Source organism: Salvelinus fontinalis, chromosome 8 (genome assembly GCF_029448725.1).
Source record: "Salvelinus fontinalis isolate EN_2023a chromosome 8, ASM2944872v1, whole genome shotgun sequence".
Classification (NCBI taxonomy): Eukaryota; Metazoa; Chordata; class Actinopteri; order Salmoniformes; family Salmonidae; genus Salvelinus; species Salvelinus fontinalis.
This window is the reverse complement of record NC_074672.1, coordinates 2,760,606-2,773,953: the sequence shown is the minus strand read 5'-3', so window position 1 is coordinate 2,773,953 and position 13,348 is coordinate 2,760,606.

The following is a 13,348-nucleotide window of genomic DNA, read 5'->3' as shown; positions in this document are numbered from 1 at the left end:
CAGATGGTGAAGCGTGATTCATCACTCCGGAGAACGAGTTTCCACAGCTCCAGAGACCAATGGCGGCAAGCTTTACACCACTCTAGCCAACGCTTGGCATTGCACATAGTGCGGCTTCTTGACCATGGAAATCCATTTCATTAAACTTCCAATGAACAGTTATTGTGCTGACGTTGCTTCCAGAGGCAGTTTGGAACTCGGTAATGAGTGTTGCAATCAAGGACAGACTATTTTTACACGTCATGCGCTTCAGAACTCGGCGGTCCCATTCTGTGAGATTGTGTGGCCTACCACTTTGCAGCTGAGACGTTGTTGCTCCTAGACGTTTCCACTTCACAATAACAGCACTTACAGTAGACCGGGGCAGCTCTAGCAGGGCAGAAATTTAACAAACTGACCTGTTGGAAAGGGAGCATCCTGTGACAGTGGCACGTTAAAAGTCCTTGAGCTCTTCGGTAAGGCCATTCTACTGAACCCATGGCTGTTTGCTCAATTTATACACCTGTCAGCAATGGTTGTGGCTGAAATAGACGAATCCACTAATTTGAAGGGGTGTCCACATACTTTGTATACATATTCTACACTTGTAATCAGAAGTTTACATACACTTAGGTTGGAGTCATTAAAACTCGTTTTTCACTCCACAAATTTCTTGTTAACAAACTATAGTTTTGGCAAGTCAGTTAGGACATCTACTTTGTGCATGACACAAGTAATTTTTCCAACAATTGTTCACAGACAGATTATTTCACTTGTAATTCACTGTATCACAATTCCAGTGGATCAGAAGTTTACATACACTAAGTTGACTGTGCCTTTAAACAGCTTGGAAAACTCCAGAAAATGGTGTCATGGCTTTAGAAGCTTCTGATAGGCTAATTGACATCGTTTGAGTCAATTGGAAGTGTACCTGTGGATGTATTTCAAGGCCTACCTTCAAACTCAGTGCCTCTTTGCTTGACATCATGGGTAAATCAGCCAAGACCTCAGAAAAAAATTGTAGACCTCCACAAGTCTGGTTCATCCTTGGGAGTCATTTCCAAAACGCCTGAAGGTACCACGTTCATCTGTACAAACAATAGTATGCAAGTATAAACACCATGGGACCACGCAGCCGTTATACCGCTCAGGAAGGAGACGTGTTCTGTCTCCTAGAGATGAACGTACTTTGGTGTGAAAAGTGCAAATCAATCCCAGAACAACAGCAAAGGACCTTGTGAAGATGCTGGAGGAAACGGGTACAAAAGTATATATATCCCAGTAAAACAAGTCCTATATCGACATAACCCGAAAAGCCACTCAGCAAGGAAGAAGCCACTGCTCCAAAACCGCCATAAAAATGGCAGACTACGGTTTGCAACTGCACATGTGGACAAAGATTGTACTTTTTGTAGAAATGTCCTCTGGTCTGATGAAACTGTTTGGCCATAATGACCATTGTTATGTTTGGAGGAAAAAGGGGGAGGCTTGCAAGTCGAAGAACACCATCCCAACCGTGAAGCACGGGGGTGGCAGCATCATCTTGTGGGGGTGCTTTGCTGCATGAGGGACTGGTGCACTTCACAAAATAGATAGCATCATGAGGGAGGAAAATTATGTGGATATATTGAAGCAACATTTCAAGACATCAGTCAGGAAGTTAAAGCTTGGTTGCTAATGGGTCTTCCAAATGGACAATGACCCCAAGCATACTTACAAAGTTGTGTCAAAAGGGCTTAAGGACAACAAAGTGAAGGTATTGGAGTGGTCATCACAAATCCCTAACCTCAATCCTATAGAAAATGTGTGGGCAGAACTGAAAAAGCGTGTGCAAGCAAGGAGGTCTACAAACCTGACTCAGTTACACCAGCTCTCTCAGGAGGAAGGGGCCAAAATTCACCCAACTTATTGTGGGAAGCTTGTGGAAGGCTACCCGAAACGTTTGACCCAAGTTAAACAATTTAAAGGCAATGCTACCAAATACTAATTGAGTGTATGTAAACTTCTGACCCACTGAGAATGTGACAAATGAAATTAAAGCTGAAATAAATCATTCTCTCTACTATTATTCTGACATTTCACATTCTTAAAATAAAGTGGTGATCCTAACTGACCTAAAACAGGGAATTATTACTGGGATTAAATGTCAGGAATTGTGAAAAACAGTAACAGTATATGTATGTGTTTATTTTTTATATATAAGTGACACAAAGTGACTAAATGTTTTGCAAAGGCCATCCATTTATCTCTAGAGGGTAATTACGGTGTAATGTAGCCTTTCATATGATATTTGGTTAGTCCATATAAAATGCTTGCTTTTTTTACTTCAATCATATAACCTTTTTATTATGAGCAGTATATTTCTTCCAGCATAATCTGGACATAAAACGTATTCGAGGAGCAATTACTTGTCAATTGGGTGTTCTAAGGACATCCTCTTGAAAGCCGGGTGACACACACATCAAATGCTTTGAACTCTGCACAGGTGCTCCACGAAGCAAGGAAAACACACCGCAATTTGAGCTGAAAGACGATTACACCAGAACAGCCCTTGTGTCGTGTGCCCACAGACTAAAAGACGGCGAACGTTGAGTGGTGAATCAAAAGGAATCAGAGGTCCTTCATTTGCATGTGAAATGGCTTCCTACAATGGGCTCCTATAATGACTACGCCAATATTTTTCCCATGTCACACAGCATAAACCAGTGGCAGTTGAACAACCCAAGCCTTCCACTGGGCTTGATTTGGACTTGACATGGATCACTGCATCACTTCTGTCCATGCGTTTGAAGAAATTGTATCATTACAATTTCTGAAAGTCAATAAAATATCAACATGGTAATTGGCCATTTGCTGCGTTGTCTCAATGTCATAGTATTTGCATGTCATCTCATCAAGCAGTAGGGGTGACATTTTCCAACAGGTGCACCACTGTGCAGTACTCTATGAGCGTGGCCACAGCATGTCCAAAGTCCAGTCATGTCCCTACAAGAACCATGTTCAAAATGTCCTGAATACAGAACTGTCCAACAGAAATTCAATGGGAGGCTTCCATTCTCACTCTATTCATAGCTGCAGAACATGTCAATGAATACGGATGGATTCAGGGCTATTGAGGATTGCTACATAGAGAAATTACCTGATTTCAAGTATAATGTATTGCCTTTGAACCTCTTGAACCCAGTTACATAGCTGCAATAATGTTATTTTTGCCTTAGATTACTTTCTTGGTAGTCTGCAACTTGCCCAAAACTAGAAAAAAGCTTTATATTCTTGAAATGTGGGAGCATTCTACAGTACCTGCTTTGATATGCAGGTAGCCTAGTGGTTAGAGCGTTGGGCCAGTAACTGAATGGTTGTGAAATCGAATCCCCGAGCTGACAAAGTAAAAATCTGTCATTCTGTCCCTGAACAAGGCAGTTAACCCACTGTTCCTAGGCCGTCATTGAAAATAAGAATTTGTTCTTAACTGAATTGTCTAGTTAAATAAAGGTTTAAAAAAATGAAGTATCTGCACTGACCAAGTACAAGAGGAACAGTCTGTGCTCTCATGGAATTAGTTATATTTGGTTTTGTACCTGATTGGTTGCTTCATTCACGAGACATACAACATTTATTTTTATCCGGTAATGGCCTCCGGAGTCCTCTGGAGGTAGGCTAAATATCAAATTTGAGCCCTCTTTGCAATAATGTGACTTGTGCGTTCCTGACTTCATTTTAACTATTTGTTTCATTTGAATGATGTGGGGGTTGTACACTCAATGATTACTTTGAGGATTTAATTTGAACCAATCAATGAAATAGTCCCAGAAGGGCAAACTCTGCCCACCATGCACGCTGGCTGACCAAGGTCTGATCGACTAAACCTGTACTTACATCTAGATGCCACTAGAAGGCGCACTATACATTCACTAAAGCAGAGGCCTCAACCAACCAACCAACCTGTGATATACGACACCCAATGTCTAAATTGTCATCTGTAATCTGGTATTGACAGATGCTGTGTGTTATCAGATGGCCACAGATAGTAACATATTGCGAGTTTAGTCAGGAGGCCTCCTGTCGTCACCTTCCATTTGTCTGATACAGTTGCTTTCCCCTAAGGCACACTGCATGTATTCCTCTTTGATCATCTACACATAATCTGGGAATAATTTTAACAGGGACAAATTAGTTCATGGAACTAAGTGGGGACGGCTCAGTGGAATACGAGGTGACCAGAGGACATTTGAACGGTCTCTTTGAGGAATGTGTCTGTATAATATTTGAACACGGAATGATATACAGTAGCTAGGCTATGTAATGCCTGACCGTCATAACTGCTTTTGTGTAGTTCAAGAGTAGGCTTCAACTTTTTTTTCTGTTTAATGTTAGGTTGTTGACAGGCACAAATCTAAACATTATTCAACGGGGAAACACTCTGGTGTGTTTCGTTTTAAAATGCCACACTGGCTGTTGCGCAGCCTTCCGTTCAGTAGGCCTGATATTATTCAAGAGGTCTTGGATGAGGTTCCTGTACTAGTAGTGTTAAATTAGTCGTGAGCTGGAGACAGAAGCTCTGAGGGATTTCCAGTCTGACTCAAAACTAAGAGGATCCTAAACCAATACATATTTGTATTCCAGACTGCATTGGGACTGTATATTGGCCCTAAGCAAAGATCTATGATTAGTTTATTCCCCCTAAATCCTACCCTTAACAGTTCGAGCTGAGAATGCCAAACTGATCTTGGATCACAAAAGCACCCGTTGAATCTGCGCTATAGACATACACTCCGTATACAAAACATTAAGAACACCTGCTCTTTCCATAGACTGACCAACTGAATCCAGGTGAAAGCTGTGATCCTTTATAGATGCCACTTATTCAACTCAACATTTGTTAATCATGTTTGGTACACTCTGTATATTGCCCCATAACACCTTTATTGCACAACATTTTGACCCGAGGCCTATCTTAGTCATCATGACAAACGTTTGATCTGATTGATACAACAAAGGAAAGAATATAACGTCTCACTGCCTTTCACCTTTTGATTCTTTATGCAGAGAGGTTTTCACTATTATGTTTGGTATACTCAATGTATATGTATGTGAATGGTGTATATAGACAGTATGGACAGTATATGAATAGAAAAGGTGTGTACAGTAGTAGTTATATAAGATGAGCCTTGACTAGAATACAGTATATACATATAAAGTCTGTAAAACAGTATAGAAACATTTTTATAGTGTGCAGAAGTCTCTACGGTGCAGGGTAGAGTACCTGGTGGTAGCCGGTTAGTAACAGTCTCTAAGGTGCAGGGCAGAGTACCTGGTGGTAGCCGGTTAGTAACAGTCTCTAAGGTGCAGGGTAGAGTACCTGGTGGTAGCCGGTTAGTAACAGTCTCTAAGGTGCAGGGTAGAGTACCTGGTGGTAGCCGGTTAGTAACAGTCTCTAAGGTGCAGGGCAGAGTACCGGTTAGTAGCCGGTTAGTAACAGTCTCTAAGGTGCAGGGTAGAGTACCGGTTAGTAGCCGGCTAGTAACAGTCTCTAAGGTGCAGGGTAGAGTACCGGTTAGTAGCCGGTTAGTAACAGTCTCTAAGGTGCAGGGTAGAGTACCGGTTAGTAGCCGGCTAGTAACAGTCTCTAAGGTGCAGGGTAGAGTACCTGGTGGTGGCCGGTTAGTAACAGTCTCTAAGGTGCAGGGTAGAGTACCGGTTAGTAGCCGGTTAGTAACAGTCTCTAAGGTGCAGGGCAGAGTACCTGGTGGTAGCCGGTTAGTAACAGTCTCTAAGGTGCAGGGCAGAGTACCTGGTGGTAGCCGGTTAGTAACAGTGACTAAGGTGCAGGGTAGAGTACCTGGTGGTAGCAGGCTAGTAACAGTCTCTAAGGTGCAGGGTAGAGTACCTGGTGGTAGCCGGTTAGTAACAGTCTCTAAGGTGCAGGGTAGAGTACCTGGTGGTAGCCGGTTAGTAACAGTCTCTAAGGTGTAGGGTAGAGTACCTGGTGGTAGCCGGTTAGTAACAGTCTCTAAGGTGCAGGGCAGAGTACCTGGTGGTAGCCGGTTAGTAACAGTCTCTAAGGTTCAGGGTAGAGTACCTGGTGGTAGCTGGTTAGTAACAGTCTCTAAGGTGCAGGGTAGAGTACCTGGTGGTAGCCGGTTAGTAACAGTCTCTAAGGTGCAGGGTAGAGTACCTGGTGGTAGCCGGTTAGTAACAGTCTCTAAGGTGCAGGGTAGAGTACCTGGTGGTAGCCAGTTAGTAACAGTCTCTAAGGTGCAGGGTAGAGTACCTGGTGGTAGCCGGTTAGTAACAGTCTCTAAGGTGCAGGGTAGAGTACCTGGTGGTAGCCGGTTAGTAACAGTCTCTAAGGTGCAGGGTAGAGTACCTGGTGGTAGCCAGTTAGTAACAGTCTCTAAGGTGCAGGGTAGAGTACCTGGTGGTAGCCGGTTAGTAACAGTCTCTAAGGTGCAGGGTAGAGTACCGGTTAGTGACAGTCTCTAAGGTGCAGGGTAGAGTACCGGTTAGTAGCCGGCTAGTAACAGTCTCTAAGGTGCAGGGTAGAGTACCTGTTAGTAGCCGGCTAGTAACAGTTTATAAGGTGCAGGGTAGAGTACCTGGTGGTAGCCGGTTAGTAACAGTCTCTACGGTGCAGGGTAGAGTACCGGTTAGTAGCCGGTTAGTAACAGTCTCTAAGGTGCATGGTAGAGTAACGGTTAGTAGCCGACTAGTAACAGTCTCTAAGGTGCAGGGTAGAGTACCTTGTGGTAGCCGGTTAGTAACAGTCTCTAAGTTGCAGGGTAGAGTACCTGGTGGTAGCCGGTTAGTAACAGTCTCTAAGGTGCAGGGTAGAGTACCTGGTGGTAGCCGGTTAGTAACAGTCTCTAAGGTGCAGGGTAGAGTACCGGTTAGTAGCCGGTTAGTAACAGTCTCTAAGGTGCAGGGTAGAGTACCGGTTAGTAGCCGGTTAGTAACAGTCTCTAAGGTGCAGGGTAGAGTACCGGTTAGTAGCCGGCTAGTAACAGTCTCTAAGGTGCAGTGTAGAGTACCTGGTGGTGGCCGGTTAGTAACAGTCTCTAAGGTGCAGGGTAGAGTACTTGGTGGTAGCCGGTTAGTAACAGTCTCTACGGTGCAGGGTAGAGTACCGGTTAGTAGCCGGTTAGTAACAGTCTCTAAGGTGCATGGTAGAGTAACGGTTAGTAGCCGACTAGTAACAGTCTCTAAGGTGCAGGGTAGAGTACCTTGTGGTAGCCGGTTAGTAACAGTCTCTAAGTTGCAGGGTAGAGTACCTGGTGGTAGCCGGTTAGTAACAGTCTCTAAGGTGCAGGGTAGAGTACCTGGTGGTAGCCGGTTAGTAACAGTCTCTAAGGTGCAGGGTAGAGTACCGGTTAGTAGCCGGTTAGTAACAGTCTCTAAGGTGCAGGGTAGAGTACCGGTTAGTAGCCGGCTAGTAACAGTCTCTAAGGTGCAGGGTAGAGTACCGGTTAGTAGCCGGTTAGTAACAGTCTCTAAGGTGCAGGGTAGAGTACCGGTTAGTAGCCGGCTAGTAACAGTCTCTAAGGTGCAGGGTAGAGTACCTGGTGGTGGCCGGTTAGTAACAGTCTCTAAGGTGCAGGGTAGAGTACCGGTTAGTAGCCGGTTAGTAACAGTCTCTAAGGTGCAGGGCAGAGTACCTGGTGGTGGCCGGTTAGTAACAGTCTCTAAGGTGCAGGGTAGAGTACCGGTTAGTAGCCGGTTAGTAATAGTCTCTAAGGTGCAGGGCAGAGTACCTGGTGGTAGCCGGTTAGTAACAGTCTCTAAGGTGCAGGGTAGAGTGCCTGGTGGTAGCCGGTTAGTAACAGTCTCTAAGGTGCAGGGTAGAGTACCTGGTGGTAGCCGGTTAGTAACAGTGTCTAAGGTTCAGGGTAGAGTACCTGGTGGTAGCCGGTTAGTAACAGCTTCCGTGGAACCGGACCGTGGATCCTCGCCGGAGACTCTGGACTGTGAATCGTTTCCGGAGGAACCGGACCGTGGATCGTCGATGGAGGCTCTGGACTGCCGACCGCCGCTGGAGGCTCCGGACTGCAGACCGCCGCTGGAGGCTCCGGACTGCGGACCGCCGCTGGAGACTCCGGACTGCGGACCGCCGCTGGAGACTCCGGACAGCGGACCGCCGCTGGAAACTCCGGACTGCGGACCCCCGCTGGAGGCTCCGGACTGCAGACCGCCGCTGGAGGCTCCGGACTGCGGACCGCCGCTGGAGACTCCGGACTGCGGACCGCCGCTGGAGACTCCGGACTGCGGACCGCCGCTGGAAACTCCGGACTGCGGACCCCCGCTGGAGACTCCGGACTGCGGACCCCCGCTGGAGACTCCGGACTGCGGACCGCCGCTGGAGACTCCGGACTGCGGACCGCCGCTGGAGACTCTGGACTGCGGACCGTCGCTGGAGGGTCCGGACTGTGGAGCGTCATCACTGGAGGCTTCGTGCCATGGATGATCACTACAGGCTCCGGGCCATGGCTCATTACTTGAGGCTCCGTGCCATGGATCATCACTGGAGGCTCCGTGCCATGGATCATCACTGGAGGCTCCGGGCCATGGATCATCACTGGAGGCTCCGTGCCATGGATCATCACTGGAGGCTCTGGGCCTTGGATTATCACTGGAGGCTTCGTGCAATGGATCATAACTACAGGCTCCGGGCCATGGATCATCACTGGAGGCTTCGTGCCATGGATCATCACTGGAGGGTTCGGACCATGGATCATCACTGGAGGCTTCGGACCATGGATTATCACTGGAGGTTTCGTACGTGGAGCCGGAACACGTCTCACCGGACTGAGGAGACGTACTGGCAGCCTGGTGCGTGGAGCTGCCACAGGGCTTACCAGGCTGGGGAGACACACTGGAGGCCTGGTACGTGGAGCCGGAACAGGTCTCACCGGACTGGGGAGATGCACTGGAAGCCTGGTGGGTGGAGCAGGCACCAGATACACTGGGCCGTGAAGGCGCACTGGAGGTCTCGAGCGTAGACCTGGCAAAACCCATCCTGGCCGGATGCGGGGCGCTGTCACAGGACGCACTGGGCTGTGAAGGCGCATCGGAGACACACTGCGCAGAGCCGGCGCAGGATATCCTGGGCCGAAGAGACGCACCGGAGACCAGGAGCGCTGAGCTGGCACACTCCGTCCTGGCTGAATGCCCACTCTAGCACGGAGAATGCGGGGAGCTAGCACAGAGCGCACCGGGCTGTGAATGCGCACTGGAGACACAGTGCGCATCACCGCATAACACGGTGCCTGACCGGTCACTTGCTCCCCATGGTAAGCACGGGGAGTTGTTTCAGGTCTAAACCCTGACTCCGTCAATCTGCCCGTGTGCCTCCCCCCCCCAAAAAAATTGGGCAGCTGCCTCTCGGGCTTCCGTCGTTGCCGTGACTCCGGGTCTCGTCGCCGTTCCTCCCTCGCTGCTTCCACCTGTTCCCATGGGAGGCAATCCCTTCCGGCCAGGATCTCCTCCCACATCCAGGATCCTTTGCCGTCCAGGATGTCGTCCTCCTGGCCACGCTGCTTGGTCCGTTTTTGGTGGGATCTTCTGTAACGGCTCTCGTTGGTGGTATGAAGAGTGGACCAAGGCGCAGCGTGGTAAGTGTTCATGATTCCTTTATTTCAAAAAAACACTCAAACAAAATAACAAATGTGAAAACGAAAGCGCACAGTTCTGTCAGGCAGAAACACTAAACAGAAAACAAGATCCCAAAAACTAATGGTGGGAAAAGGGCTGCCTAAGTATGATCCCCAATCAGAGACAACGATAGACAGCTGCCTCTGATTGGGAACCATACTTGGCCAAAAACAAAGAAACGGAAAACATAGAATGCCCACCCAAATCACACCCTGACCTAACCAAATAGATAAATAAAAAGGCTCTCTAAGGTCAGGGCGTGACACCCTCTGAGTGGCACACATACACAATCCATGTCTCAATTCTCTCAAGGCTTAAAAATCCTTAATTAACCTGTCTCCTCCCATCTACACTGATTGAAGTGGATTTAACAAGTGACATCAATAAGGGATCATAGCTTTGCCTGGATTCACCTGGTCAGTCTGTCATGGAAAGAGCAGGTGTCCTTAATGTTTCGTATACTGAGTGTATAGTTATTTACAGTATATTCCTGACTCTGACATTGCACTCTCTGATATTGCTCGTTCTGATATGTCTTAAATTCTTGTTCCTTTTTTTTGCTGCACATGCGATAACACCTGGAAAACTGTGTAAGTGACCAGTAAACTTTGATTTGATTCCGGTAATGGAATGTGCAAAATGGAATGAATGATAACACCAACGCAAATCAATTATTCCTTGGAGATGGAATGTTCAAAAAATAAAATACAAATGCTATCAAAACCCTTTCATGGATTTTAGCAGTAAAATCTTGGTTCCCTTTTCTACATCTGCACAGGTAAATATGTTCTATTTTATTATAGTTTTAATCGTTTATGTCCTTGGTAGAAAGTCTAATGTTGTTCTCTTCTCAAGATGTTCAGTCTAAGTGCGGAATGCCTTCAAACCCACTGGGGACAAACTGTTTGAATCAAGGTTGTTTCAATATAATTTGTCAAGGTATTGTGCCGTGGAATCTATGTGGAAAATACATTGGATTTGAAAAAAATCATCAACGCTGTTGCTTTGAGGGTAACATTTCAAGCCCGTGATTATGTCATCATGTTAACCAATTGTCAACATAGACAAACCTTGTATAAAATATGTTGAATGTGTAACTTTTGAACCACATCAGATCTTCAAAGTAATATCCAATATAAGAAAGAAACTGTAAACTGGGCAGCACCTCTTACTGGAAAGTTGATCCTCTTTAGGCCTGTGTAGCACTCATCAACAGCCATCGATTCAATTCAACCCAGGATTCAACAAGAAATAGACAGTACATATAGGAATAGGGGTTCAAGCTTCGGTTGATTTAAAACGCAATCTGCAAGTCAATAAGAAATGTGTTGGATTCACGTCTCCTCTGTGAATCTCATCTCATCCGAAAATCTCATTTAAAGACTAGGATGTATTTAAAGTGAAATGAAAGTTTGAATTTGATTTAGTCCTATTCTTTAACTTAGATTTTTGGTTGAAATGGAAATGTGAACCCAACATATAAGTTATTAATTTGTAGACAAGCTGGAATTAAAGCCTGACTCGGTGGCACAGATAGAGCTACAGTATCAATATAATTTTTGGATAATACGGTTAATAGCCTATTAACTTGTCGACAAGTTAACAACTGATATGTTGGATTCACGTCTCCATCTCAACCCAAAATAAAAGGTAAAGAAATAAAATAATAGGATTAAGCCAGTGGCTCAGATCTACATATACTTTAAATGTTGATATCTGGTTGTGTTGTCAACCGAACACAGTTCAATATTACTTTTGTCAGACAGTAAATAGCCTAATGTTAAAGCTATCTTACAAACTAATGTATCAGCATTTATTCGACCTTAAAACGAGTAACAATAAATGTCTTCTTACGTAATCAGAGAAAGCCTGCATGTTCAGGGTCGCAGGTCTGTGGAAATCATCACCATTGCTATAATAATCTGCATGGAATCTCAAACCACATTGATCACTTGCACCACGTACTTAAAGATATCTTGCAGTGTTTTCATTTGTTTCTTTTTAAATGCAGTATTGATAAATGTATTATTTAATCGTCGCAAATGTGAGTGACAGACAATTTATGTACCAACAACACTAGTTTGAATGTGTTTAGATTTGTTGGCCAGTCTTTCCATGAATGAATAAATGAAGGTTAAATAAAAATAAAAATAAATTAACTGCATTTATTCAGTTCTCCAGGAGGGGGCAGTCTTGTCTAAATTTTAAACCTATAAAATACCATGACCTGACATTTGAATTCATATTTCTAAAACAAGTCTGTTTGACTGGACTATAGTTGTTGGAATAGGTCTTAGTCTATGTGGCTTTCTTTCATTCATTGTCATACATTGTAAAGAATTGAACACAACATTATTCAAAAGCAGGTTACAAAACAATCACATCTTCTGTATGTGATTAAACTGAATAGGAGGGATGAGTAAGAATGAGGCATGTATTTAAATATAACTCCTTTGTTTGTTTGCGGTTGTGACCCTTTTTGGTGATCTCCAACTCCGAGACATCATAATGTCAGCATATTTCCAGCTCCACTTATTTCGGAGCTTTACAAAACAGACATTGCACACTTTATGAAACAGCCAGGTCTCAACTTCAAACAAATATGTATACTATAATGATTTAACTTTGTGAAGACAAATAACCTGTTATCTTGCTTTTCCGATCATGTAATGACTGTTGGATCATCATGACACAAATCAATCTCTAGTTTAAACCGCGACATAGATTTGATGTCTATCCTAGACCTCCGGATACAATTACTGTTCCATCAATTAAAGTTGTCCATTACCTCCGATGTTATCACCACACGTTCATCGCTTTCTTGTTATATAACAATCCGACACAGACATACATTTTCAAGAGAAAGTAGCATCCTTCACAATGGTAGGCGTTGGACTAAGTCTGCTTTCTGACTATAAATTATCATCCGTTTTCACTGTTGGAGTTGGCCTTAATGCCTCACTCGGCTCTCTTGTTCCTCAAGTTGTTTTTCTCGTTTAGTGCCCTGTGGTACTTTTGTGTGGTTTCTCTAGAGAGCCATAAATTTGGCCTTTGAGGCTCTCTGTGTCAGGGTGAAGCCCCACTGTCTGACACTGCAGGCTAGGCCAAGCTGGGGCTTTGTGTGGGCTCCCGCTCCCATGTGGCGTTGGGGATATGAACCACTCTGGGAATCTGTGGCTCTAGGTACAGAACTAGGATCAGTTTACCCATCCCAAAGCCACTAGGAAAGTGCCAAACTGGCCTGAGATCGGTGTCTGTAGGGGCAACTTACAGAAATGAATACAGAGCCGTTGGAATGGCAATCTGGAATGGCTGTTGTATTTGCCAGAGAGAGTTTCATTTCCATAAGCTCACCATACTTCAACATGTTAAATGCTTTTGTAGGCCTTACTATGCTCCCATGACATTCTCTTGAGGAGATACGGGTGTTTTGTTATGCTTGACGGTCCTATTTGACACAACAACACAATGATCAGCTTCCAAACCAAACAATCTGAAAAGAGAGGCCGTCATGGTGAAGGTAACCCCTGGCAACCACTCTCAGACAGGAGCTGGTCTTGTGGACGCCGTATCTGATATGCTGTTTGGTAGTGATGTCAGGTGCATGCAGCCTCACTGGATCGATACAAACGCAAACAAACACAAACACAGCAGTATCCTCAGTAACGGATTTTGAGCTCTCTGTCGGAGCCAGTGACGTATCCACTCTTAGAAAAAAGGGTTC